Raw genomic sequence first — 27,707 nt, 5'->3', positions numbered from 1 at the left:
GTAGACGCAGGTAATGTTAAATTCAATGACAGTCTACTGCCAGTGAGCAGCACTGTCTCAGTGCAAGTAAGTAAATTTGGGCAAAGAGTAGGTGGCACATACTTCCAGAGCTTCATGTTGTGCCAAAGAAGGGCACTTTCAATTATTTCATATTGATATAGGGATTTTTTCTGCTTAATTTTAATTCTAATTAAGTTTCACTCATAGTGTTACACATAAAGGCATGGAAAGTCACACATAAGCATACTTAAATCATGATCATTTCACACACAAGCAACTAAAATCTTGGTAGTTATGAGCGCAGTATCCACTTTCAACCAACCCTGAGGTATGAGCAACTCCACCAAGTGTGGACAACCCAGTCCATGTCCTGGGTCACTCGTAATGAGGGCCTGTCAAGGACATCTTAAGGATTTTGAAGGCCCTGGCCCAACATTTTTGGGGGGCCCTTGTTTCCAACAACTTTGAATTTCTGATCCATTTTCAGCTAATTCACACCCATTGGATTATACATTCAAAGTCTAAAAACTATAAAAGAAAGAAATGAGAGGCAATTTCTAAAAATTTAAAATTTACCAAAAACTGACCGGTCTCACCCATCTCCTTTAAGACTCCTCCTTTTCTTGATCCGATAAAGCAATGGCCTATGCTGCAGTTGTACACTCTGAGCCACCATTAGTTTTAAGTATTATATAAGGTGGCTGCATCTAAACATTTTTTGGAGCAATCTGCACTTTCTACTGACAACGCTACATGTTTACCTTTATAATCTGGATTGGATCTGATTAATCTGGTTTAGCATGAACGTTTCACTGGCATTATGATTTGGATACACAGTGGAAAGACTGGGGGAGGTTGCCGTTCCCTCGCCGTGGATTGTTGTGCATTTTTTAATCCCGTAGGAGTCACATTCCTTGGAAAGACGATTTTTTTTTAAAGTTGGTTAAGCAGCCAGGTAAATATGTTTGAATTTGGCTGAGAGTACTTGCTCAATTAGAGGGGTCCCTTTAAAAGGCGGGCCCCTGGGCCAGAGCCCACTTTTCCCAAGCCTTAAAACGTATCTGGGGCCTGCACACAAGTCCAGCAATGAATGTGCTGAGGCATATTAGAATGTTTCCCTAAGGATACTTGTGTTGCGCTGGAACCATTGTAGACCCCCTTCTTAGAAATGGATAAGCAACCAACTCCAACTCCATATTGTGTTGATTGAGTATAGGGTGCTTTGTGCCACATACTTTCTTGTTTAGAGCTAACTAGAGAGCAACAATCTGTTCAAGCGCTCCACCAAACACTAGTCAAAATAAATACTATGCTCGATAAGTAAGCTGTGGCCCAACTGCTCTTTTCAACATAGACAAAGGGGAGTAGTAAAAATTGTTATAGCTGTTGCGTCAAAAATTTTAAATTCTATTAAGGACACGGAGGCGAGGATTATGCTATCTCTTTCTTTACTGTTAAAATCACAGCAGCCAATCAACACTTAACAAGATCAAAAGCTACATTTCCCATGAACAACTGTAGTGCACACATTGACCAATCCCCTATTGGTCCCTCTGTATATATGTCCCTGCTAACGCAGTCCTTCCTCTTTCTTTGTAAAACCATAAAACATTTAACAACAGGAATCTCCAACCATACTGGAACCACTGCGTAGTGCAGAAAGACCTCCAGATGCGTCACTCTACTCTGAATTCTTGTCCAGAACTTCATGTTGCAGACGACATTGGACATCCCTTCATTTATTGTCCGAACCTAGAAACAAAGAAGCATACTAATAACATCGTACTTGATAATCATGAAATCCAACGGGTGGGCATTTGAACTTTTAATATTCCGACTTAACATAACATCATCATAACATTATGCATATTTATATGATACAACTGGGTGGGATAATCCTCTCTGCCGTGTCCTTAGCAGAATTGAAAATTCTTGACGCAACAGCTAGAAAAAATGTTACTCTATGGCAAGACCGGAGGCTTCAGATTATAGTGGTTTAAAGCTGATTAACCACTGCAGACGCTATATCGACAATAGGTTTACGATAAAATACCTTAAAGGTAGAGTCTGAAGACCAATCTGCTGCAGCCATGATGCCTTCTAAACAGGAGCCTACGCAAAAAGCTGTGGATGCTATGGCCCCACTATCAGAATGCACACCAAATTTAGTAATATCAATCCCAGCCTCCCCTAGGATCCACTTAACCCATCTTGCCAAAGTAGCTGAAGACACCGTTTTATATGGATTCTGTAACGCTATTAACAACTGACCCGGGTGTCGCTACGAAACTCTCTGGTCACAGTCTTGTAAGCTTTCAAACATTGTACTACACACAATTTTGCAATATGAGAAAACGCTGGGTAAGAAATGCAACCTGAATCTGTTTTGGTAAGTCTGGAAATAGAAAAAGAGACTCCTGAAGGAGTAAATACTCTACCTGATAAATCCAGAGCTCTGACATCTGAAACACACCTGCAGGATACGAGGCACAAAAGAAGGGTAAGCTTTGCTGTAAACTGTTTACGAGACAAATCTTCATTACAAGGCCACGCCCGTAAGAAGCATAAAACATTTACATCCCATAAATCAGAATATCTGGGTTGAGGTGAATGCACGTCTAAGAAGGTTACAAACTAAATGGTGTTCCCCTACTTGCCCCTACCGGTTTACCCTCCAAATGTAAGTGACCCGCAGAAATCGCAGACCTGAAATTATTAATAGTTCTGTATGGCAATCTTTGCGACGCCAGCTCGGAGAGAAAATTAACAATCATGTTAATGGTTGTCCCCAAAGGATCAACACACCGTTCTCCACACCAACCAGCCCATCTCTTCCATGCAGACTCATATTGCTTATGAGTGGAAGGGGCCCAAGATTGGGATAAGAAGAACATAGCATCTTCCGAAACTCCAGGCACTTGCCAACGTCGCCTGAAAGTCTCCAAGCCATGAGGGACAAGTGCCCAGATATTACTAATGGATGAGAAAGGCCCGCCGGATCCAAAAGTAGCGACGGGTGAGACTGGATCCGAACCGGAAAGGCACATATTAGGCACATTGCCACTGGGAACCAAGGCTGAGCCTTCCAAACAGGAGACACCATGACCAGTTCCGTCGATCTCCTCCGTACCTGATAGAGTACTCTCTGAATCAAGGCGAAAGAGGGAAAGGCATAAAGAAGACCATCTGGCCAGGTCTATAGGAATGCATCCGACCCTGCCGCCAGAGTATCCGGTCTTCAGCTGTAAAACAGAAGAAGTTGCAAGTTCAGGCGAGATGCAAAGAGGTCGATTAGACAAGGACCCCACCGCTGATTGATACTGAGAAATACTTTGTGATCCAGCAACCAATTACTGCCATCCCTCAGAAAGCGATTTCCAATCCGCTATCGTACTAGATCCTCCCAAGAGATATTCTGCTGTCACTTCTATGTGATGTTGAAGGCAGACAGGACCTGGTGCCCCCTAGTCGATTGATATAACATACCGCAGAAACGTTGTCCATACGAAGTAGAATGCAACAGGCCACTTTGCGGGGCGACAAAGACCGAATCACAAATGCCCCCCTGGAAGTTCCAGGCAATTGATATGGAGCCTCAGCTCCTCTGTCGACCAGCGACGCACGGTCTCCACCGATCTGCAATGTGCACCCCAACCCCACCGGCTGGCATCTGATTCTATCACCAACTCCAGTGAGGACGCAAATATGGCCTTGCCATTCCACGCATACATATGATTGAACCACCATGTTATCTCCGCTTGAGCTTTGTCCGATAATGGAATCTGGTCTGAGTATGCTAGACCTCTGCGAAGGTGCAAGATCTTGAGACACTGAAGGGCCTGATAATGCAAGGGACCCTGAAAAATTGCCTGAGCCAGCATCCTCAATAATATTGCGAGCCAGCGTCCTCAATAATATAGTCGGGGAGACAAGGGCTCTCCTCAACTCTTTCTTGATCACTCTCCACTTGGAGAGGGGTAGACTTAACTGAGCTAGAATGGAATCCACTCAGAAACCTAAGAATTCTATTGAGTGAGAAGGGGACAGGTTGGATTTGTCTAAGTTGATCAGGAACCCCAAGTCCTGAAGGATTTGGACAGTCCAGGACAGATGTAACTGAACGAAGTCTTCGCTTTGCGCCATAATTAGAACATCGTCTAAATAAATTATTAGGCATTGCACTGCCACCGTACAAGTTTGGTGAAACACCAACGGGCTGATGAAAGGCCGAATGGGAGGATGGTAAACTTGAACCATTGGTCTCACCAGCGAAACTGGAGAAACCAACGGTGCAGAGCGTAAATGGGGACTGTTAGATAAGCGTCCTTCAGATCTAAGCATACCAACCAATTGTCCTCTTGTAAGAGATCTCGTAACAGATGGATACCCTCCATCTTGAAGTGGCGATACACAATCCAAGAGCTGAAAGATTTGAGGTTGGGAACCAGACGGGAGCCACCACCTTTCTTTTGTAACAAGAAAATCGTGCTGACAAAACACCCAGGATGAGGAGACATTCTTACAATTGCTTGTTTGTGGAGCAGAGAGGCGATCTCTTTGTCTATGAAACTGCTCTCTGGTTTGGAAAAATGCATGGGACGATGAGGAGCCACCTGATGAGGAGTGGAGTAGAACTCCAGCCTGTAGCCTCAAACTGTCTAAAGGACCCCTGGGTCCTGAGAGATACTTTCCAATGCGGCAACATGTCATTGTATCCTCCCCACTAGAATCACTTCTGAAAATGGGATTACTCTCACCTGTCGTGGCGGCGTCTGTCATGTTGCAGCTGTTTTGGATGCCCCCTCTATAGGTTCGTCCACGACCTCTCCGGTATCTGGTGGGCTAGAAGGTTGAGGAAGATTGATATCCGCTGGACCTCTATAGCGTCCGGCCCTGACAAAAAGGCCTCCACTGAACATTTTCTTCATGGATGTTTGCGCTTTATCAAAGGCTGAAAATGTGGCAACATATTTTCCCAAATCTTTAACAAACTTTTTGCCGAAGAATAGGCTGTTCACCAAAGAGCCAGCCTCCACCGAGGCCAATTCCACCAACTTTGGATCAATGCACATGAGGAAAGGCTTTAGCCTTTCTGAGGATATTGCACAGTTGGCGTTGCCTAAAATACAAATAGCTGTCTGAGCCCCTTCCAGAACCGTCTCAGGGTCTAAATGAGCGTGGGACTCTTTTGCTTGAACCGCCAACTCAAGAATTTTTGCGAGTGGTCCTGTGATGTCTAAAAGCTTGTCTTGACACCCCTTCCAAGCTCTGTCAAGGCCCTTCTTAGGGTCCTTTGCAAATTTATTGAAAAACATGTCCATACTAGGACCCAACTCAGGGGTGTCGGCCACTTTACCTAGGAGAGCAGGCCGGGGACACTCAGAGCGCAGAGTACTGCGTTTGTCTTTATCAAAATCCTTATGCAATCTGTCTTGCACATAATGGGCAACTTCTGGACAGGGAACCCATTCCATAGAACGGGGATGAATAATATTATCCTGATCAAAGCATAGATTTTTTAATGCTGGAGACTCTTCTGTGTGGTGCGTTTTCTTCTTGCATTTAGCCGATTTGGGATCTGCATGCTCTTTATCAGATTCAGATGATTCCAAAGAGGAAGATTCATGGGCTCGTGAAAGAGCAAGATCCCGAGGAATCTAGGTTAGAATAGTGCCAGTATTCATGATCTTTCAGTACAGAAGCCGCCATGTGTGCCAATATTTCGGCAGACGAAGCATGACCCATAGAAATTCTCTGGGAAACACCCCCATCTGGTATCTGGTCATCTCTGATTTCATTCTCCGAGGGGGGTCTCCCCAAGAGTTCACGCTGCCCATATCATATAAGGGGTTGAGCAAATGGCTTCAAAGCCTTTATGAGGGCCTGATTAACTGAATCTTGGACGTGATGTCCCAGGGCCTCGACTAATCTCTCCTCCATTTGTTGTTCTATAGGCACTTCGGGAGTATCGCGGTAGTAGTCATCCTCGGCAGCGTAGTACACCATAGCTGAATTAGCCAAAGGAAAGAAGGAGTTCAAGGTGGGATATGCCCGGCAGGTAATTAAATCTTGTATAAGATATCTTTATTTGGTTGCAAAAAGGGCAGAACCAAGCCAGCCAAATAATTGGAAGTGGAGGGAGCACCTGATAAACCCATAGGCCAATCCTGAACTAATTTATGCCCCGTCAAGCATTTTGGAGGCTGCCGAACTGAAAAGTATGAAAATTGCGCTCTACGCGCTACCGCATATCGATCCCACACTGTGAGAGTGCCGGAAACGGTCCGCGCACATGCGCATGTCTGTCAAAATAGAGGACGGGCTTCGTCCTACCGTCTCGTCAGGCGAGACCATCAAAGGGTAAAACCCTTAACCCTTTCTGTGCCCAGGACGTAATGGTTACGTCCTGAGGCACAGTGCTCGTGTGCCCAGGATGTAACCATTACGTCCTGGGCACAGAGCCCAGAGGGAGCGCTAGCGCTCCCTCTGTGGGATTCCCCCCCCCACCCCCCTAAGGCAGGGATGGAAGGGGAAACCCTTCCCCTTCCACCCCCGACCCCCCTCCACCCCCCGTGACATCAGCACGCGATCGCGCGTTGATTGCCGCAAGGCCTCCTCCCATCGCGCTGGAAGCTCAGCTTCCAGCGATCCGATCACGTGGAGGAGGCCCGGAGAGGCTTCAAAGGGAAGGAAATGTATTTCCTTCCCTTTGAAGTCTCTCTCAGCGTTTTAGCAGCTGGATTGAAAGCAATCCGGCTGCTAAAACGCCCACTAGACACCAGGGATTTTTTTGTTGTTGTTGAAATTGACATAAGGGAGCGACCCCTTGGGCAAGGGTCGCTCCCAGGGGGGGCATTTTTTTGTAAAGGCCCGGCCTACAATTAGGCCGATCTGCCCCCAGAAACCTCTAGGCACCAGGGAGAATTTTTTTTTGTTTTAGTTTTCTTTTGTATTTTTGAGGTGGGGAGCGACCCCTTAGGCAAGGGTCGCTCCCCTGTGGGGCAAATTATATTTAGGCCATTTCTGCCCCCCTTGGGGGCAGATTGGCCTATTTTTAATGAGGCTAATCTGCCCTCAAGGGGGACAGAAACCACTAGACACCAGGGAGTTTTTTTTCCACGAATTTCAAGCAAGGGGAGCGACCCCTTAGGCAAGGGTCGTTCCCCTGGGGGGCAAATTTATTTTAGGCCATTTCTGCCCCCCTGGGGGGCAGATCAGCCTCTTTTAATTAGGTCAATCTGCCCCCAAGGGGGGCAGAAACCACTAGGCACCGGGGATTTTTTTTATGTTGTTTTACAGATGGGGAGCGACCCCTTAGGCAAGGGTCGCTCCCCTGGATGGGCAAATTGTATTTAGGCCCTTTCTGCCAGATCGGCCGATTTTAGGTCAATCTGCCCCCAAGGGGGGCAGAAACCACTAGGCACCGGGGATTTATTTTTTGCGCCAATGTCACGCAAGGGGAGCGACCCCGTCAGCAAGGGTCGCTCCCCGGGGAGGGGGGTTGGGGGGGAATTTATTTTAGGCCATTTCTGCCCCCCCTGGGGGCAGATCGGCCTATTGTTATTAGGCCGATCTGCCCCCGGGGGGGCAAAAACCTCTAGGCGCCAGGGCAATTTTTTTTTTTGGTTTGTTTTTTTAGAGATGGGGAGCGACCCATTAGGCAAGGGTCGCTCCCCTGGAGGGCAAATTGTATTTGCACCATTTCTGCCCCCCTTGGGGCAAATCGGCTGATTTTAGGTCAATCTGCCCTGATTTTAGGTCAATCTGCCCCCCATGGGGGGCAGAAACAACTAGGCACCGGGGATCTTTTTTTTTGTGCCAATGTCACGCACGTGGAGCGACCCCGTAGGCAAGGGTCGCTCCCAGGGGGGGTTGGGGTGCCAAATTTATTTTAGGCCATTTCTGCCCCCCCGGGCCGGCTGAGCTAGAGGCCAAAATCCACAGGTAGGCACTTTGCAAAAAACACCTCTGTTTTCTGTGAAAAAATTTGATGTGTCCACGTTGTGTTTTGGGCCATTTCCTTTCGTGGGCGCTAGGCCTACCCACACAAGTGAGGTACCATTTTTATCAGGAGACTTGGGGGAACGCTGGGTGGAAGGAAATTTGTGGCTCCTCTCAGATTCGAGAACTTTCTGTCACCGAAATGTGAGGAAAACGTGTTTTTTTAGCCAAATTTTGAGGTTTGAAAGGATTCTGGGTAACAGAACCTGGTCAGAGCCCCACAAGTCACCCCATCTTGGATTCCCCTAGGTCTCTAGTTTTAAAAAATGCACAGGATTGGTAGGGTTCCTTAGGTGCCGGCTGAGCTAGAGGCCAAAATCTACAGGTAGGCACTTTGCAAAAAACACCTCTGTTTTCTGTCAAAAAATGGGATGTGTCCACGTTGTGTTTTGGGGCATTTCCTGTTGCGGGCACTAGGCCTACGCACACAAGTGAGGTATCATTTTTATCGGGAGACTTGGGGGAACGCTGGGTGGAAGGAAATTTGTGGGCCCTCTCAGATTCCAGAACTTTCTGTCACCGAAATGTGAGGGAAATGTGTTTTTTTAGCCAAATTTTGAGGTTTGCAAAGGATTCTGGGTAACAGAACCTGGTCAGAGCCCCACAAGTCACCCCATCTTGGATTCCCCTAGGTGTCTAATTTTCAAAAATGCGCTGGTGTGCTAGGTTTCCCCAGGTGCTGGCTGAGCTAGAGGCCAAAATCCACAGGTAGGCACTTTGCAAAAAACACCTCTGTTTTCTGTGAAAATATTTGATGTGTCCATGTTGTGTTTTGGGCCATTTCCTTTTGTGGGCGCCAGGCCTACCCATACAAGTGAGGTACCATTTTTATCGGGAGACTTGGGGGAACGCTGGGTGGAAGAAAATGTGTGGCTCCTCTCAGATTCCAGAACTTTCTGTCACCGAAATGAGAGGAAAAAGTGTTTTTTGGTCAAAATGTGAGGTTTGCAAAGGATTCTGGGTAACAGAACCTGGTCAGAGCCCCACAAGTCACCCCATCTTGGATTCCCCTAGGTGTCTAGTTTTCAAAAATGTGCTGGTTTGCTAGGTTTCCCCAGGTGCCGGCTGAGCTAGAGGCCAAAATCCACAGGTAGATACTTTTCAAAAAACACCTCTGTTTTCTGTGAAAAAATGTGATGTGTCCAAGTTGTGTTTTGAGCCATTTCCTTTTGTGGGCGCTAGGCCTACCCACACAAGTGAGGTACCATTTTTATCAGGAGACTTGGGGGAACACAGAATAGCAAAACAAGTGTTATTGCCCCTTGTCTTTCTCTACATTTCTTCCTTCCAAATGTAAGGCAGTGTGTAAAAAAGACGTCTATTTGAGAAATGCCCTGTAATTCACATGTTAGTATGGGCACCCCGGGATTCAGAGATGTGCAAATAACCACTGCTTCTCAACACCTTATCTTGTGGACATTTTGGAAATACAAAGGTTTTCTTGATACCTATTTTTCACTTTTTATATTTCAGCAAATGAATTGCTGTATGCCCGGTATAGAATAAAAACCCATTGCAAGGTGCAGCTCATTTATTGGCTCTGGGTACCTAGAGTTCTTGATGAACCTACAAGCCCTATATATCCCCGCAACCAGAAGAGTCCAGCTGATGTAACGGTATATTGCTCTCAAAAATCTGACATCGCAGGAAAAAGTTACAGAGTAAAACATGGAGAAAAATGGCTGTTTTTTTCACCTCAATTTCAATATGTTTTTATTTCAACTGTTATTTTCTGTAGGAAACACTTGTAGGATGTACACAAAAGACCCCTTGCTGAATTCAGAATTTTGTCTACTTTTCAGAAATGTTTAGCTTTCTGGGATCCAGCATTGGTTTCTCACCCATTTTGGTCACTAACTGGAAGGAGGCTGAAAGCACAAAAAATAGTACAATGGGGTATGTCCCAGTAAAATGTCAAAATTGTATTGAAAAATTGGGTTTTCCAATTCAAGTCTGCCTGTTCCTGAAAGCTGGGAAGATGGTGATCTTGCCACAGCAAACCCTTTGTTGATGCCATTTTCAGGGAAAAAACCACAAGCTGCCTTCTGCAGCCCTTTTTTCCAATTTTTTTGAAAAAAACAAAAATTTCACTGTATTTTGGCTAATTTCTTGGTCTCCTTCAGGGGAACCCACAAAGTCTGGGTACCTCTAGAATCCATAGGAGGTTGGGAAAAAAGGACGCAAAATTGTGAAGCGGTTGCAATCAAAAATGAAACGTGGAGTGCCTACAGGCACCGCAGGCGCCTTCCTCCCTACAATGAGGATGAGATCCTCTATCGAGAGCTTCGTTCAGCCTAGCTCCCACTACACGCTGACAAATTAGTGCAATACATATACCAGGCAATCACCACAAATCAAAAGTGAAACGTCTACTTAGCTGAACTGTGAGCAGCAAAGAAAGAAGGATTGTGTTCGCAGGTACATGTATACAGAGGGACCGATAGGGGATTGGTCAATGTGTGGACTACAGTTGTTCATGGGAAATTTAGTTTTTTTATTTTGTTAAGTGTGATTAGCTGCTGTGATTTTAACAGTGAAGAAAGAGATACCACAATCCAAAGCTTCCGTCCTGCCATCGAATTCAAAATCGTTTCAAAGTAAGAGGTGCTGGGATGAGATAATAACAGTTCGCATCTCCTGTTCACAGCCTAAGACGAATGAGGACCAACAAGTCTCGGTTTTGAAACTCCTGGGCGTAAAAAATAAGAGGAGGAGCGTGGAATGGGAATAACTTGATAAAGGGGAACGGCTTCCAAGTACACTGCCGTGGAAGGCCAAGGAATGGGGTATAACACGCCCACACCAATGACTCACTACTCGAGTATGCGCAGTGGCGTGCAAATAGGGGGCGGGAAGGGGGAATAACTTCAAGGCGCTGAGCTCCTTTCCTGAGGTGGCACTTGCACAATACTAGCAGGGACACTACGCAATGAGGAAAAATACTCTGTTTTCTTGGTTTTCCACAGTCGCTGGCTTTAAGAGCACGGCTGGGTAATAACTCAGTCCCCGGTCGCGCAGCTGCTCCTCCTGACACCCGCGGAAAAGGCCAAATACTTAAACGTGCAGGGTTAGCTACTAGAAACAACTCGCCCTGTTAGTTTTGTTTCTTTTTTGCTGTACCGATTCCTTTATTGCGTGCACGCAATTTCATTTCTAGCCGGGCTGCACAACCCGCTCACTCACGGCATCTGATGAGCAGACGTTCTCGAGCATCACCTCTTCACCCTTTCTTCTTCCACCGCTTGCTTCTGTTCTCCTCCCTGCCATCCGCCTCTTTCTTGCTGCTTTCCCTTCTGAGGCAGGTCGAAGTCACAGCCCTGGACCGTGTTTTACACCGCCAATGACACTGCAGTTCTCAGGAGCAGTGACCAAGCCTCTATAAACGAGTCTGAAACGCTCTCTCGGTGTTCACCCTGAGGGGAGAGCGAAACAGTCAGTCTAAGGTAAGCGATCGACCGGAACTGAGGTAGCCAGCTTTCGATTTATCACTTTACAAGACGTTTTGCCATGCCATTAAAGGGCATTTATTTAAGGAGAGGGTGTGTGAGCAGGGCGAATTATGGGTGGTTGGGCGCCTTTTTGGTGTTTGATTGCAAAACTTCCATATTTAAATCTGCCCCATTACCCGTTTAAAAAAATGTAGGTTTGGAGGGACATTGAGCTTATTATGTATGAATATTTGTCATACTGTATCAAATTTGCAGAGACCCTCTACCACCTCTTGGAGTTGGCCTCGACTATTTGCTATCAATAACCTTGTAGAGTCAAGTGTGTAAAGGAAATAACTAGGTTGTTTAATTAGAATTAAAGTGTGTCTCAGGTACTGGGTCACCAATGCATGCACGAATGCCAACAGCTGGTAGCAATTAAAAAGGCAGATTTATATTTAAAAAAAACTGTGTAATTTCATGTCCTCATCTACATTGATTACAGTGTAGGACGTTCTAATAGAATGCCAAAACAGAGCAATTTCTGGCTGACAAAATTGTGAGTCCCTGCCCTAAAGTGGGACTGTTTGCGTATATGCCAATGCTAAATGAAAGTACGCACCCTGGATATTGACCAGTGACTACCTACTTCCCAGGAGCTAGATGAAAGGCTTTGCTAATGTGGCCCAACAGGTACTTTTTAACAAGAATATTTTTATTTAGATATTTTAAATATATAGTATAGTACATAACGTTCAGCATTTTAAGCGAAGGTCCCCAGCCTAAACCACTTAACCTAAGCCACATACCCACAGAAAATAGGCAGGCCGCTGTCATTACCAACAGGTTCTTGCTAGACATGGAATTATGGGACTTGATATCGAACATCAGATTCATCACTTTATCACAAAAAATATGCTGGTAATAAGCACTGCGTTTAAAGTCCCTGCAGGACTATCAACACACTAGCATTTTACACGGAGGGATGTACCTCACCCTTACCATCAGACCCACTCATCTCTATTGAGGTCTCATGGGCAAGGTGGAAGCTCCGCAACCATAAGACATGGATGTTAATCCAGGTGCCCCTGTGCAACACGTGTGTAAAGCATTTAACAAAACCAAACGACAGAATAAGGAAGTCACACGACACAAAAGAAACAAGACACCAGGTTAGAAAAATAGTTTAGATTTTTATGTGTCTTTAGAGATATTGATCACCAAAATCCACCGCAGAAATCTGGAGATTTAGATTTTTAAAGGAATAAATAACTTTGGCATCTACTGCAGACAAGCATTGGTCAACAAAAACTTTGGAAACTTTTGAAAAGTTTGGAAAAGTTAATTCAGCAACTACAGCCCAAGTGGGGCAACCAAGTCAGGCAGGACAGGGGGACAGAGAGGATACGTGAACAGTTACATGGTCACCAGAGCATTTTTAGAGCAAGATCCAAACTTTACATAGACTATAATGGAGTGGTTTTGATGCTGAGGGATGCAGGCACAAAGATGCTCAAGGATGCTCCAGATGCTGTGTGGTCCACAGGGGTGAAGTCGGGTCGAATCCTCGGTCCACAGGTGAGTGGGGCTGACTTTGGCCACGGAGTTCAGGGTCCCACAAAGTCCTCTTTGTAGGGTTCAAGGGCTCCCGATGCAGACCTTGTGCTTATTGCAACACAGCAGTCATGGTGCAGATCTTTGGTGAAGGCTGGTGTCCCTTTTGGGTGATGAATCTGGTCACAATCAATACTCACGAGTCCAGCAGACATGGGTGCACCTTTTGTCTATCTCCGAATTGTCCTTGGGGTGGCCGGCATATGGTATCTCCACCCCAGACTGGACCGGCCGCCGCAGCCTACACTTCACCATCACTGCACCCAGTAGCCACATCTACTGGAAGTTGGAAGCCATGGAATGAAAATCGTGTCATATGCAGATGACACACAACTCATCATTTCCCTCACTGAAGACCCGGACACACCCAAAAGGAATTTCCACTCCGGTATGAAAGCCGTCGCCACCTGGATGAGAGAAAGCCGCCTCAAGTTCAACTCTGACAAGACAGAGCTCATCATCTTTGGAAACGCCACCTAAGCATGGGATGACTCCTGGTGGCCCACATCTCTCAGCACAGGTTAACTCAGTCAACTCCTCTAGCTGGCACACCCTCCTCCAACTCTGGATCCCAGCAGACTGCCGCAGGACAGTCACCCACGCCTTAGTCACAAAAAAGCTTGACTATGACAACTCACTCTACGCCGGCACTACGAGGAGAAACATCAAAAAGCTGCAACTCATCAAGAACTCCGCCACCAGACCTGTCTTTGACCTCCCACACCAAGAACATATCTCCCAGCACCTGAGGACCCTCCACTGGCTCCTGATAAAAAAACAAATCATCTTCAAGCTACTCACCCACACTTACAAAGCTATATACAACGTCGGACCGGCATACCTAAACCACCATGTCTCCTTCCACACCCCCCCCCCCCCCCCCAGATCCCTCCGCTCTGCTCAACTGACACTGGCCACCATCCCTAGCATTCGAAAAACCACTGCCTGAGGACGATCCTTTACCTACATTGCAGAAAAGAGCTGGAACAACCTGTCCCTAGACCTCAGACAAAGCCCAACGCTCACCATCTTCAGGAAGAAACTCAAGAAGTGGCTCTTCGGATGATGCTCCACCTTTCCTCCTGCTCCACCCTGGCGCCTTGAGACCCTCACGGGTGAGTAGCCACGCTTTACAAAAACGGAGGCAGTAGTCTTTTTCTCGTCCTCTTTCTGTGATCCAGCGTGGACTGAAGGTCAACGTGCCATCTGTACCATATTTATCCCAGGACATTGCCCTGAGGGGGCCACGTAATCAATAGGCTACTGGGTCCCCTCCTACCTAGTGACAACGTTCCTGTGATGTGTGGTATCTGGCTATCCTAGAATGCCACATTCTTGCCCCCTTCAAGATGGCACAACCATTCCTCGGTTGTGAGGAGCACGGTGGCCCACCCTAGAGGTGTGTCTACCTGGGGACAACACGCATGGTAGAACCCATTCTGGGGTGAGTTTTCCACCTATGCCCTGTTGCCATACTGTCTGCAAGGACAAAAGGCATCCTGCTAAAGGGTGTTGGGCCAGAAGGTCCATTAAAGGCGGCTTCCCATTTGAAGCACGCCGCCAGGCTAATTCCCTGACCGGCCATCCTGGCAGAGGAGGTGACACCTCTCTGCTCTAGTACTGCCTTTGTTCTTGAGCCTGGGAGTTGTTCCCGTCTTCTCAGGCGGTCAGAAAGCTGTCTGCATGTGTGTGCCTTTGTGAGGCCCCTGGACAAGCCGAGCACAGAGTGGTCACATTTCAGAAGTGGGCAACTATTAATAGTAACATTAGTTTTGACCTGAACATCAGATCACATTTAATGTCACGATTAATTTTATACCTCACATGATCCAGTTTGGTAGTCCCAGTACAAAGTTAGCCTGTTGGGGATGCCACCGGGTAACCCTGTGTTAGCCAAATTACCCACAGCAAAACAACAACTTGGAAGTGTTCCTGTCGAGGCATATGGAGGTACGTATGTCTCACTTGACCAAATATAGCTCCCTTCCATAGGGCTGTCTAGGCCTTCCTTAGGGGAGACTTACATATAATGTTAAGGGGCAGGGTGGCTTTGCCTTTAGTTTTAAATGGCAAAGTCAAACTGACAGTGAGAACATTGTCCTTACAGTCTGCAGTGGCAGGCTGGGAGCCATTTTGGGTCTTGTCCTACGAAGGGTGGTACAAACAGTGCTGCAGCCCTGAGTGGACACTCTGCCTTACAGGCCTTGGGTACCATATACTAGGGACTTACATGTAAGTCAGGTTTTGCCATTTGGGTGTATACAAATCAACATATTCTTGGCATGAGGTCAGAACCCTGCACTGAGGTCAGGTTATAGGCCTCAGTGCTCTCTTAGAGTTGAAAGACCTGCAGCATCGGTCCACAAATATGGGAGTAAACATGCAAAAAAGAGGCATTTCCCTACAGCTCGTTACAGCAAGGCACCCATTCAACCTGACATGCGCACTTCACCCCAAGATGGAGAAAAAAATGAAGAGGCCAGGAAGCAGAGTACTGGGACAGGAATGAGCTGCTCAGGAAACAGAGGGCAGAGTGCACTACCTTGAATCCTTGGCATCAACACCCACAGCACCGAGAGGTAAAGGAGGTGACCATCTTTAAAAATGTCCCTCTCAAACCTACAGATGACTTCTCAAAGCAAGCTTCAATCTCATGCAACAACACAACTGCATCACATTGTTGATACAGCTCTGATACACTCACCAGATGATATTGTAACTCCGCTTTTAAAATCTCAGTCAGAAAACCCTCTGGATTATGAAGAGATTTTCGATACGTCACAGTGTCTGGTTCCTCATGCGTCTATTAAACAATTAACACAAAGGGAACGGAAGTGTCTGGAAAAGGCAAATAATAAAAAGGAGAAGAAACATACAACAAATCCAGAATACACAGTGTGAGAAATTGGGTTGTTGGTTGACTGTTGTGTGAGCCCTTGTCAGGCAAGAACCACAGTCCCTGACCTGGTGAACTACAAAAATTCACTGACTTCACCTGTGTTTGATCCTGGGTAGCTTGGCATAAAAAGCGATCAGGCTTTACAAAGAGGCAATTTGTAAAGTATTTATGTAGCACACAAACAGCAATAAAGTGAAAACACAGTACAAGAAAAATCCCAAAGCAATTCTGAAAAATAGCACATTTTAATAAATTATTTGACATCAAAATGACAAAAACCCAATCAGTAGAACCAGTCATGAATTTTTAAAGCTTAAGGTTCAAAATAGTGCCTAAAAGAGAAAATCGCCAACCACTGCCATCGGGTCGTGGAAGACCTAGGCAAAGTCAAAAGTTAAGGCCAACCACAATGGAGCACGGTTTGTATACCAGAAGTGGATTGGGTCTGGTCATCCCTGATCTTTGGACTTAAAAATTTGAGAGAACAAATGTCTGAGAAGTTAGAAGTTCAGCGAGGGAAGGCTGCAGGAGTGTCCAAGGAGGGTGGTGTAGCAAAGTAGACTTGAAAATTTTTACCTTTTAAATTTTTAGCTGCTGAAATGGAAGTCGAAAATCTCCAGGGAGATAATGCAAAAAGCTGTTGCCAAAGATAGTTCCACAAGGCCGGATACCCCTCTGGCGACAGACTGCTGAAATGGATGTGTTGCTTCGGAGAAGAACGTAGCAGGAGAATCCGTAAATTCAATTTGACTGGGGATGCACCTTGGGCAGATAGGTGAGCAGGTTGATCCCGGTTGTCTCCTGGTACTCTGAGCACTTTTTGGCCAATTTCCGTCTAAGGCCTCAGTTTTAGAAAATGGCCATCTGCGCACCTTTAGTCCCACAACGAAGGGTCCAGGAGTGGACGGAGACATATTGGGAGTTCAGGAGTCACTCAGGCTGGGTCCAGGTGAGGGTTCAAGATGGTGGGAGCCGGTTATGTCCCTATGGCTCTGAACATGAGGCCAGCAAACGAGCCGTTGGAGTCACTTCTGGTAGGCCAGAGTGCCAGTGTAGATGCAGGGATGGCCTCTGAGGGTTCAAGGCAGACTCCGGGCAGTAAAGGAGTCCTTCCAGGTTACAGCAGCAGGCAGTCCTCGGAGTGTCTGAGGTCCAGTAGCGAACTGAAGTGTGGGTCTGAGAGTCCTATTTTTATACCCTGGTGCCTTGCTCCTAGAAAGTGGGGGAGGTTTCTGGAAAGATTCCTTGAAGTACATGGATCTCTCTGCCTCCGCTGCCCTGGCTCCAAGCTGGCTGCAGTGACAATACAGGGTTATTAAGCCTATTGTGCCTATAAAACAGAACACAGTCTATTCGGGTGCAAGTGGGGCTGTGCTCAGCTCTCCCCTCCTCCCCCCAATATCCTGCCAGTTGATGAACCTTTGAGGCACACATAATCCCACTATTGTTTGACTGTCTGGGAAGAATTCACAAAGTCTGTCAGTTACACCAGGTCACATGACCCAAGGCAGGCTGCAGGTGTAAAGGGCTATGGACAGGAAAATGCCAACTTTATAAAAGTGGCATTTTCAAAATTGTAATGCTAAATCAGACTTTACCATTAAAGATTACAATTCCATAGGTACCAATCATGACATATTCTCCACCTCTCGTTTAGGAATTATGGCTTATTAACTATATTAATAACCAAACCACGTTTTAGGGGGCTGAGCACAAGCACTTTTACTCCATAAAGCACTTGGTTAGCAGTGGTAAAGTGCACCAAGACCTAGGACCAAACAGAGCAAAAATCCAAAAGAAATGGAGGCAAGAAGGCAAATAGTTTGAGGGAAGACAAGTTTAACAGGCAGGAAAATATAATCTGTTCCCTATATTTAAAACCTGTGGGATAAAAAAAATCAACAGTGCATCCAGGAACAGACTGCAAATTAATTAATAGAGGTTTTAGTCTCCCCGTAAATAAAAGGTCATACTACTACAAAAGTAACACCTTAAAATCAAAAACCTCTGGACTATATTTTAGAAATAACAAAAACAAATTAAGACTTCAAAATGATAACTAGAAATTGAACATTAAACAGTATAGGAGAAGTTTTGAACTAACAGTTCGCTGCATATTAATTAAAAGCAGCGGCTTAGCCAGAGGATGTTACAGACAACTGACAAAATTGTACGTAGGACAATCTGGCAAAATCTAGCTTGCTGTCTGGCCACAACGTCCACACAGTTAAATTTAGAGAAGATATGTAGGCTAGACCTGGTAGCTGCTTTGTAGATGTTAGCTAATGGTATGTTACCCAAGAAGGTCATAGACTGGGTACAACTTATGGGCCTGGCTAGAGACTTCACGCTGCCCCCCCAGAATGGAAATTGGTACCTCCGGTACAAGAAGACTTGAGATGCACTGAGAGGGGGTGCAGTCCTTTACTTTAAAGAAAACCAGGGATCGGTGGACTCATCATTCAGTCTTTGGGAAGCGTTTAAGGCAGTGATAAGGCAGTGATAAGGGGGCAGGCACAGGCACAGAGGGGATGGAAAAATAAGGAAATGGAGCTGGTGTGTGCCAAACTCGATAAAGAAATAATTGAGCTAGAGGGAGAGGTGCTTGCTACTACTGAATATGGCTGCCATAGGCTACATCTCTGTCAGCAAGACTTGCGGGGCTGGCGTGAAACCTGGCGCATACACATTCATTGGCAACACAATGCCACCTGTATGAAGTAGGCGATAAAGCCAGCAAACATTTGGCATGGCTTGATAGGCAGGATAAATGTTTGTGGGAGCTGGGGATACCAGGGAGATCTGGAGAATTACAAATGGCCAATGGGGCCATTGCAAAGACCTTCTCCACCTATTGTGAGCGCCTGTACGCTCCCCAGGCCAATATGTCCACTGTGGACTGTGCTGATCTCCTGAAGGACCTTTCTTTACAGAGCCTCACGAGAAGAATGGTAGACTCTGCAAGTAGATTTGACGATTGAGAAACGGGCACAGCCATTGCAGGGCCTCCACCAAACCCATGTTAGCTATGTTCCAAGAGGTGTTCGAAACGGTCTGCTTACCAGAAGAGCAAAGAACCGCAGTGGTTGTGGTGCTGTACAAGGCGGGTAGACGACCAGATGAGTGTGACTAGTACAGGCCTATATCTCTGCTTAGTGTAGAGTTGAAGGTTTTGGTGAAGGCCCTAGTGACCCGGTTGCGGAATGTCATAACTTCAATAGTACACCTGGATCATTCGGGCTTTATGCCCAAACGCAGCACTCGCCTCAGTCTTAGACGCTTATACGTCTTACACTTGACGACTGCAAAGGCAGCGGAACCGGTGGCCCTAATGGCTTTGGACGCCAAGATGGCCTTTGACTATATAGAATAGTCTTACCTGTTCAGTGACATGAGACGCATGGGTTTCAGATCAAGGGTCTATACCTGGATAGGTTTACTTTACCTGTACTCGGGCTACTTGATTAACTGGTCTAAGTCAGTGGTCTACCCCTTGCAGGGGGAACCCCCCCGACTGCCACAGAGCTGTGGGGCACCTGTGGTCCCTGGGGGCTTAGTGATATACATTATGCAGGATCCCCGGTAATTCATCGAGAGGAACTTGCTCCCTCTGATGGAGAGATTGCGGGGGGATGTCCTCCATTGGAGCAGCCTGCTGCGGACTCTGATGGACAGAGCAGCCCTCCATAAAATGATAACCCTGCCTATGGTTTTATATAACATGCAAAACACACCAGTCTGACATTCCCCCCCACCCCCCAAAAGTATTTAGGAAGATTGAGGAAGAGGTCCGAAAACTCTTATGGCAGGGCGGGGCTCCAAGGATAGTGTTGTCTAAATTACAGAGAGGACTGTACAATGGGGGCTCGCCGATCCCGGATATCAGGCTATACTACTGGGCCTCAGCTCCTTACAGTTAATGAATAGATCTTTGCTGATTGGGGGGACCCGACATACCAGGTAGGCACGGCAGCCATGGGTAAGGGGGGGGCCACAAAGAACTCTTATATGGGACAAAGAAGGGGAAAGAGGTCCCGCAACACACCAGGACAGTAATCGGTATATTGAACGAAGCCATGCAACACATGGGATGGAAAGGGAAGCTCACTGGGTTAATACTGCCTTGGCATAGGTCTCTGCTTGTGGTGGTAGGAGGTCTCCCTGGCTTTCCGAAATGGGCACTAATAGGCATTGAACACCTGGGGATGTTTGGAGAGGACAGGCTATCATCCGATTAGAAGATCTTCGCCAAGAATATGACATGGAGCTCGAAAACGTCCGCTATTTACAACTGCAGCATGCCCTTTGATTATACATATGGGAGGGAGAAAGTCTGCCGGACTCCTCCCCTCTGAATGATTGTATCCTTACTGAACAAATTCCCAATAAGGGAGGATCCATGATTTAAAAAATAATAATAATTCATAACTGATTTGTTGGGACCCTTGCGCTCCGCCTGGGAGGAGGTCCTTGGGGACTTGGATGGAGAATGGGAGGAAGTGCTGCAGATTGCCATAATTGCCAATTCAGACTAGTTCAACTGAAAATCCTACATAGGGCCTATTACTCACAGACACTTACATAAATATAAGATAGACAAGGCTGACGCCCCACTGTGCAGAAGGGGCTGCAAGGGAGAAAGTACATTTAGCCATATCTTGTGGTAATGTCACCAATTACAGGGCTGTTGGTCCAAAATAACGGTGACAATGTCCCACGTTACATCCCTGGAGGTTTCCCTGGACGCCAGATGGTTAATCCTGGGAACCTTCAATGAACAAACATGGCCCAGGTATGAGGAGATTTGGTTGAACTTAGCGGTTGCAAAATGCAACATTGCATGGAGCTTGGGATCCCGCCGGGCCCCGGCGGTGGCGGGATGGGAGGCGGACCTGGTCTGGTGCCAGAGGGCTGAGCAAGTGATTTATGAAAGCAGAGGCTGCCCCAAGAAAAGGGAAAAAATCTGGGGGCAATGGTGGGAATTCCGGGGTTATGGTTAGGTTCGGGAAGGGTGTGGTATCTGGTGGGGTGTGGGGCTGAGGAAGAGCTCACCATTACAACTCCTGTTGATGGTCCATAAAAAGCACCACTCTGACTGTACAATTATGTACCTCTTTGAAAAGGTGTTGTATCCCAGCTTGACTCAACTGTGATGACTGTATGCTTCGTTCAAGTGATAATGTTTGTAGTTCACTGGTTCTATTAACAAAAAGAATTAATAAAAAAAAAAGAAGGTCATGGAAGCCCCTTTTTTACGAGTGGAATGAGGTCTAGGCGGGGCAGGAAGGGTTTTTTCTTAGCTTGCATAACAAGTTTGTATGCTTTTGACTAACCACCGTACTACATCTGATTTGGAAAGAGCACGTCCGTTGTGGGGCTTTGGAATCTGACGCAAAGTTGTTGGCTCTAACAAAATGGTTTTGTTCTATCGATATAGTATAAGAGTATGCAGAGCACGTTCTGCTACCGATTGTGGTTGTGGAAAAAAGACCTGCAGTTTAATCGTCTGATTAAGGTGGAAACTAGAGACCTCCTTAGGAAAGAATTTTGGATTGGTGCTGAGGACCACTATATCTTGATGTACCTGGAAAAAGGGCTCTTCTAAAGTAAGAGTCTGTATCCCATTGGATCGTCTTAAGGAAGTAGTGGCCACAAGGAAGACCACTTTCCAAGAGATAAATTGCAGTGGGCAAAAGTGAAGGGGTTCAAAGGGAGGACCCATGAGTCTAGTGAGTACAATGTTAGGGTTCTAACTGAAGTAGGGGGTGTCCTAGCTGGTTTTGCTCTTTTAGGCCTTCATGTACGCTTTGACAGGTATGAATAAAGAAACGTGTTGCCTGTTGTGTAGGCAGGCAGCTATGGCAGTCAAGTGTAATCGGATCAAGGTATAGGCTAGGCCGGCTTTTCTGCAAGTGCAGAAGATAACAAACAGTATCCTGTACAGAGCTGTGAGGGGATTAATGTGTTTTGTGAGGCAATAGTGTACAAAACGTTTCCATGTGGCTGCGTAACAGGACCTGGTGGTGGGTCTGAGCTCCTAGTTAAGAATAGACATACTCTCTTCTGGTAGGTTGATGTAACTAAATTCAAAGACCTCACGAGCCAGATCACAAGATTGAGTTCCTGAGGGCTGGGATGCCTGAGAGTGCTGTGGTTTTGTGTGAAAAGGTCTGGGTTGTTGGGGAGTTTCTCATGTGGAACTACAGAGAGTTCTAGCAGTGTGGAATACCATGGCTGGTGTGCCCAGGTTGGTGCCAGTAGAATGAGTGTGAGGTATGTGTGTCTCCTCACCATGGTAAGCATAGGAAAATATCCCAGAGCAACGTATCCATACTGCATTGCCTACAGACCGTGGGTGTGATAGTCTGGCAGTGAAGCTTGGGCATTTTGAGTTTTCTGCAGTGGGAAACACATCTATTTGTGGGAGCTCCCATTGCTGAAAGTACAGGAGTAGGACTAGGGGGTAAAGTTCCCATTTATGTACTTGTTGATGTGTCCTGTTGAGCAGGTCTGTTATATTGTTGTCCACCCCAGAACATTTTGTACGAGTATATGTGTTCTGTGATGTATTTCCCACCCCCAGATCCTCTGGGATAAACTAGACAGCAATGGTGAATGTGTGTCCCCTTTTTTTCTGTAGGTAGAACATGGTAGTTGTGTTGTCCATGCGTGTCAAGACCGTCATGTTCTAAACGATGGGGAGAAAATCGCGAAGAGCAAGCTGAATCGTCACCAGCCCTAGGTGATTGAGGTGAAGAAGTTGCTGGCTAGGGGATCAATGACCCTGAACGGTAAGATGTTTGAGATGACCTCCCCAACCAGTGAGTGAGGCGTCCCTTTACAGAACTGGGTCAAGAACGGGCCACTCCTGTAACAAATTGTGTGTGTTCCACCACTGCAGAGAGCAATGTGTGTGGCCCCAAACCAACACTAGATTTTCTAGATGACCCTCTGCTTGAGACCACTGGCAAACTTAGCCCCCCTGTAATGGGTGCATTTAGAGACTGCCATGAGGGACTATGGCTATGTAGGACACTATCAGGCCTAGAAGGCGCATCACAGCTGTGACTGTTACCTGCCGACCTGGCTAAAAAGAGGCAGCAAATTTTGAAAGGCTTGTAATCTGGCTGGTTTGGGGTAAGCTTTCCCACCTGTGCATCCAGGGCTTTACCAAGAAAAGTCTGTACCTGATGGGGTTGAAGGTGGGATTTGGTCAGATTGATGGTGAAACCCAGACTATGCAGGGTATGAATTGTGGTCTGGATGTGCCCTAGACAGAATTGCTTCATGGTTCTCTCTAGGTAAGGGAACATGCGGCTGCCGCTGCTTCTGAGATGAGCGGCCACTGCTGCCAGACAATTGGGTGAATGCTCTAGGTGTGGTGGGAGCACTTAGACTTGGTATTAGTGTCCACTTACCACAAACCTCAGATATCACTAACATGCTGGGTAGTTGGGTATGTGAAAGCAGGCGTCCTTCAAATCCAGGGCAATCAGAAATTCACCTTTCTGCAAGAGTGGTATAACGTTCTGTAGAGCCACCAAATGGAATTACTCTGACAGAATTTGTGGAGAGGCCTGAGATTGAGGATGGGCCTGAGAGAGCTGTCCTTCTTAGGGATGAGAAAGTAAAGGGATTATATTCCCTTTCTGCAGTGTTGGTGTGGAACAGACTCCATGGCCCCCTTGTCCTTGAGGGCTTGTGCCTCCTTCTCGTGAAGGAGGCACAGATGTTCTTTGGTCAATCTGTGTTGACGAGGGGCAATGTTTGGTGGTGTTTGTGTGCGATCTTACACACCACCCAGGGCCACTGGAATTATGCAAGTGTGCAGCCTCTGCAATTTTCACACAATGCTATTTTGCCGCATTTGCCACATAGTCCATCATCTGCCACATAATCTGCAGATTTTAACAAAAACAAAACATTGTTTCTCTCTCAAATGGTTCAGAACTTACTAAAAATACAGCAGTGCATATTGCTGCGTGGCAGAAGGCCCTTTACAAAGCTGGACTGGTCACCTTTCTGTTGCCTATTGCTATATTAGGGTGTTAAGCTGGTACTAATTAGGGGCAATCAATGCCTAGACAGTGTTCCCAAGTTTAACAAGCATTTGCAATGCAGTAGGTCTTACATTTGCAAGAGTTAGAACTATTAGTGTTGTAAATGACAATGTCTTTTACCTATGTGTTGCTTTGATTTCAATCAAGGGTCTCTCAAAACGCTTTTTTTAACTTGTTGCATCTGTTTGATTTGGTTTACCTTGTGCATTTGTTTACACAGAATCATTGTACCCAAGGTAAATAAAAACAAAACTAGAAAATAATGTAATATCCTATCTACAAACTTTTATTGTGTTGGTCGACTCAACCATCAATTAAAAATAAAAGTAAAGAGGCCTCTTAAGTCTGGTCCTTTCAAACCTGATCACGACCTGCTCCTTCCCGCATAATTGCATAGAAAAGAAACGTGTAGCTCGAAAATCATCTGTACAGTACAGAAGTATACTTGGGAGAAAGCTCAAGACAAAATAAATGTATGTGGAGCTATTCCACTTTCCGCTAAAGATTTTTAAGAAATCAGGCGGTTCTTTGCTGGGTCAGTACTCGAGCATGCAGGGCAAGCAAGGAAGCTCACTGGCAAGCAGCTTTCAAGTGTAAAGTCACTACATATTTTCAGTCCATTTTACAATCTACCGTGCCTAAAAAAATAAAAAAATAAAAAAATTCTATAAATACAAATACTCCCTTTGGCTATACGCATACAGGAAGTAAAACAGCATTTTGAAATTTAAACACGAGCCCAGGCAGGATACTCTCATCGGGTAAACGCATACAGGAAGTAAAACAATATTTCGAAATTGGAACACGAGCTGACGCAGGAAACATTAAAAAAGAATTCCCCCAAGCAACAGATAAACAATTTAAAGTGTAAGGAAACTGTACTTAGCCAGTGCTCCTCGGCCAAGAAAGATAGTGACATATCAGCTGCGTGAACCAGTTAAGAGGCAGCAAAGAAGAGCAACACTGCAGTCAACCTATGGTAAGCAGCATGTGGGATCAAGATCTTCTCACTGAATACAGCAGGTCTTGCAGACAGCGCATGCGCGCTACCTAGGCTCAACCTTAAAATGACTAACTAATGAAGTAATACTATTACAAAATGTGCTGCATAATTTGGCTTTTCTAGCCACATAATTTACTCAGTCGTGACTCATAACTTGGCTAACTCGCACTACATAACTTTAGTGCCCTGACAATACCCCTCCTGTAGAAAATCTAGAGCCCAGTGGTCTTTGGTGATTTCTTCCCAGGGAGCAGAACCCCTGTAATCTTCCCCCAACAGGTGTTTAGGAAGCTGAAGGACGTCACTGTTTTGATGGGACGGCCCCTTTAAGGAAGGTGCCATTACCTCATCCTCTTCCGTTATTGCCCCTATACCCGGCTCTAAAGTAACCCCGCAGGGGAGCCTGGTGCATTGGCTTTGTGTGGGTAGAAGAGGTTTCTGAAGTGGGGGTATTAGATGCACCGCAAAACTGTTCGCCGAAAGGAACCTGGGGGGAGGAGGGGAGCTGGTCTGTGTTTGTAGGGCACCCATGACTTTAACCGTCTGAGTGGCCTATTTGATTTTCTCACGCATCTCATTTACCTGTTGGTCAACAAGATGCTCACCATGAAAAGGGACAGTGAGTAGATGCTGCTGCCAGGCATGACGTTGCAGGAAAATACTAGTATTAATGCAGCGAGCAGCTGTATCTGCAACATCCAGAGCAAAGCGGATGTTAGTGCTAGAGATGATCTTCCCTTCTGCCACTGACTGCTGCCCCTTCATAGGGTACTGCTCTGGGAGGTGCTCTACCAGGTCTGCCATTTGGTCCCAGTGTGCATGGCCGTACTGGGAGAGCAAGCCAATTAAATTCGCAACTCGCCAGTGGGACGTGGACTGCGCTGCCACTCTGTATCTCCCATATCAATTTTCTTATACTCCCAGTTGGGAGAAGGTGCATCACCTGTTCCCTCAATGTTAGCATGCTTTCTGGCTGTATGAGCAACCAAACAACCTTTAAATCAGGGGGTAGTTGACCATGATTGTATGAAGGGTCAATTAGGACAGGGTTTTTACGTCCTTTCCACCATAGGTGTAAGCACCCTCCCCCTGACTGGGTCCTTAAAAGTCTCAGTAATAGACTTGAGGACACCCTTAAGTATGAGGAGATATTGAAGACAGCGTTGGAGAGTTTCCATAAGGAAATCATCCTCCTCTTGCTGCACATGGAGTTCTACATTGTAGAACGTGGCAGCTGTGTGTAACACCTCATGGTACGAAGTGACATCATCAGAAGACGATGGCTTTGTAGGGTACAGATCTACGTCTGGGTCTGTGTCCGCGAGGGTTCAACATCATAGTCATCCCACGGGTCCAGACTCTGTGTGTCATGAGGGTGGTCATAGGGGTCAATTGGGAGCCTAGGACTGTCCCTACTCCTGAATTTGAAGAGCCTTTAAGGGCATGAAATGGAGACCATAGAAGCAAGATCGTAGACGGATGTGGAGGTGAAGAAAGGGGAAGACGCAGGGAAGGAGGATGAGCAGAAGGCAGTTGAGAGGGTTGCCTTGTCATGTCTCTTTTGCTTTTTGAGTTCTGGAAGTTTCAGTGGGTTTATGACTTATTCAAAAGTGAGCTTTCTCTTATGAGGTGCAGAGTCCTTTGTTACATGTGAAGGCTTTGCCAAAATCTGACCTGTGCCTGGTTGACATAAATGCCCTGTTGCCCAGCATCCCATCCAAGTGTTCCTGCAGCCTCTCAAGAATTGGCTGATCAAAATTCCTCTGAGGCTGCAGAGAATGCCACAGTGCAAGGTGGTCTTGATAGGACTGCAGACGTTTGCCGACCTGAGGGTGCTGAGATCGATCTCGGGTCAGATTTCGAGTCGATGTGTCTCAACACCAATCTTGGCCTCTGCTCTAAATGTTTTGGGACCGGACGTCTTGGCTAGGATGTCTCTGCTCTGAAGATCTCAGCTCCAACACTTTTGAATCTGAGGGTGGCCGAGGATGTACCTTCAGGTCCAGAGCAGAAGCTGCGCTCGAGGCTTGGAGTGGGACTTCTGCGCCAAATGTGTTTTAAGAGCTCGTCCATTTCCGAATGCCGGTGTCAAACAATTCCGGATGGCAGTGGTGCACCAGAGGCCTCATGAGTGACTTGGGAGCTAGAGGTTTGCGTCTCTGAGTGGTGAGTTATGTGAACATCTTTACTCACTGTAAACATTTGAGCGCTGGTGGAGAGACTTCATCTTTCCCAGAACCAAAGCTTCCAAGTAAAAAGGCCGCTTTCATTATGACTCCTGGAACATCTACCTCTTCAACATCCGACTTCTGTTCTCCAAATGTGACCAGAGTCTCCTCTACCTCTTGCTTTTGCGTCACAGTGGCGGAAGCGATCTGACGTGTGCATCAGTTCTGAAGTGATTTCTTGTTTTCGAATGCAAGGCAGGCCGAACAGGTGTCCTTATGGTGGTCTGGTGACAAACAGAAGTTGCAGACTTCTTGGGGGTCTGATCTCAGATACTTGACCTGACAACTAGGACAGAATCGGAATGGAGTCGACGGTGTTAGTTTGACATGGAATGCAAGGTATGTGACAGTAGAAAACCAACAAAAACGCTGGATTGTTTGTAGATACCGACAAGAGGACTGATCCGGGGGCCCGACGAGAACACCACGAGGTATCGACAAGAGGACTGATCCAGGGGCCCGACAAGGACACCA

General features: G+C 46.4%; 1 protein-coding gene and 1 long non-coding RNA gene across 4 annotated transcripts in view; one reads left to right on the top strand and one right to left on the bottom strand.

Moving 5' to 3' along the window:
• Window positions 1–1,431: 1,431 nt before the first annotated feature.
• On the bottom strand, window positions 1,432–11,323 carry LOC138288366 (uncharacterized). The gene is made up of 2 exons (XR_011202378.1): window positions 11,185–11,323; window positions 1,432–1,752 (listed from the first exon to the last, which is right to left on the bottom strand). It is a non-coding gene; the product is annotated as an uncharacterized lncRNA (long non-coding RNA).
• LOC138288365 (zinc finger protein 501-like) overlaps window positions 11,310–27,707 on the top strand; it is a 35,517-nt gene continuing 19,119 nt past the window's right edge. For all 3 annotated transcript variants that reach the window (XM_069229927.1, XM_069229926.1, XM_069229925.1), the window contains exons 1-2: window positions 11,310–11,444; window positions 22,583–22,733. The gene's annotated coding sequence lies outside the window, so the exon portion shown is untranslated. The remainder of the gene's footprint in view (window positions 11,445–22,582; window positions 22,734–27,707) is intronic.

The sequence above is a fragment of the Pleurodeles waltl genome, chromosome 4_1, assembly GCF_031143425.1.
Source record: "Pleurodeles waltl isolate 20211129_DDA chromosome 4_1, aPleWal1.hap1.20221129, whole genome shotgun sequence".
Taxonomy (NCBI): Eukaryota; Metazoa; Chordata; class Amphibia; order Caudata; family Salamandridae; genus Pleurodeles; species Pleurodeles waltl.
The sequence above is the reverse complement of the archived record's forward strand: the minus strand, read 5'-3'. Positions and strand labels throughout refer to the sequence as shown.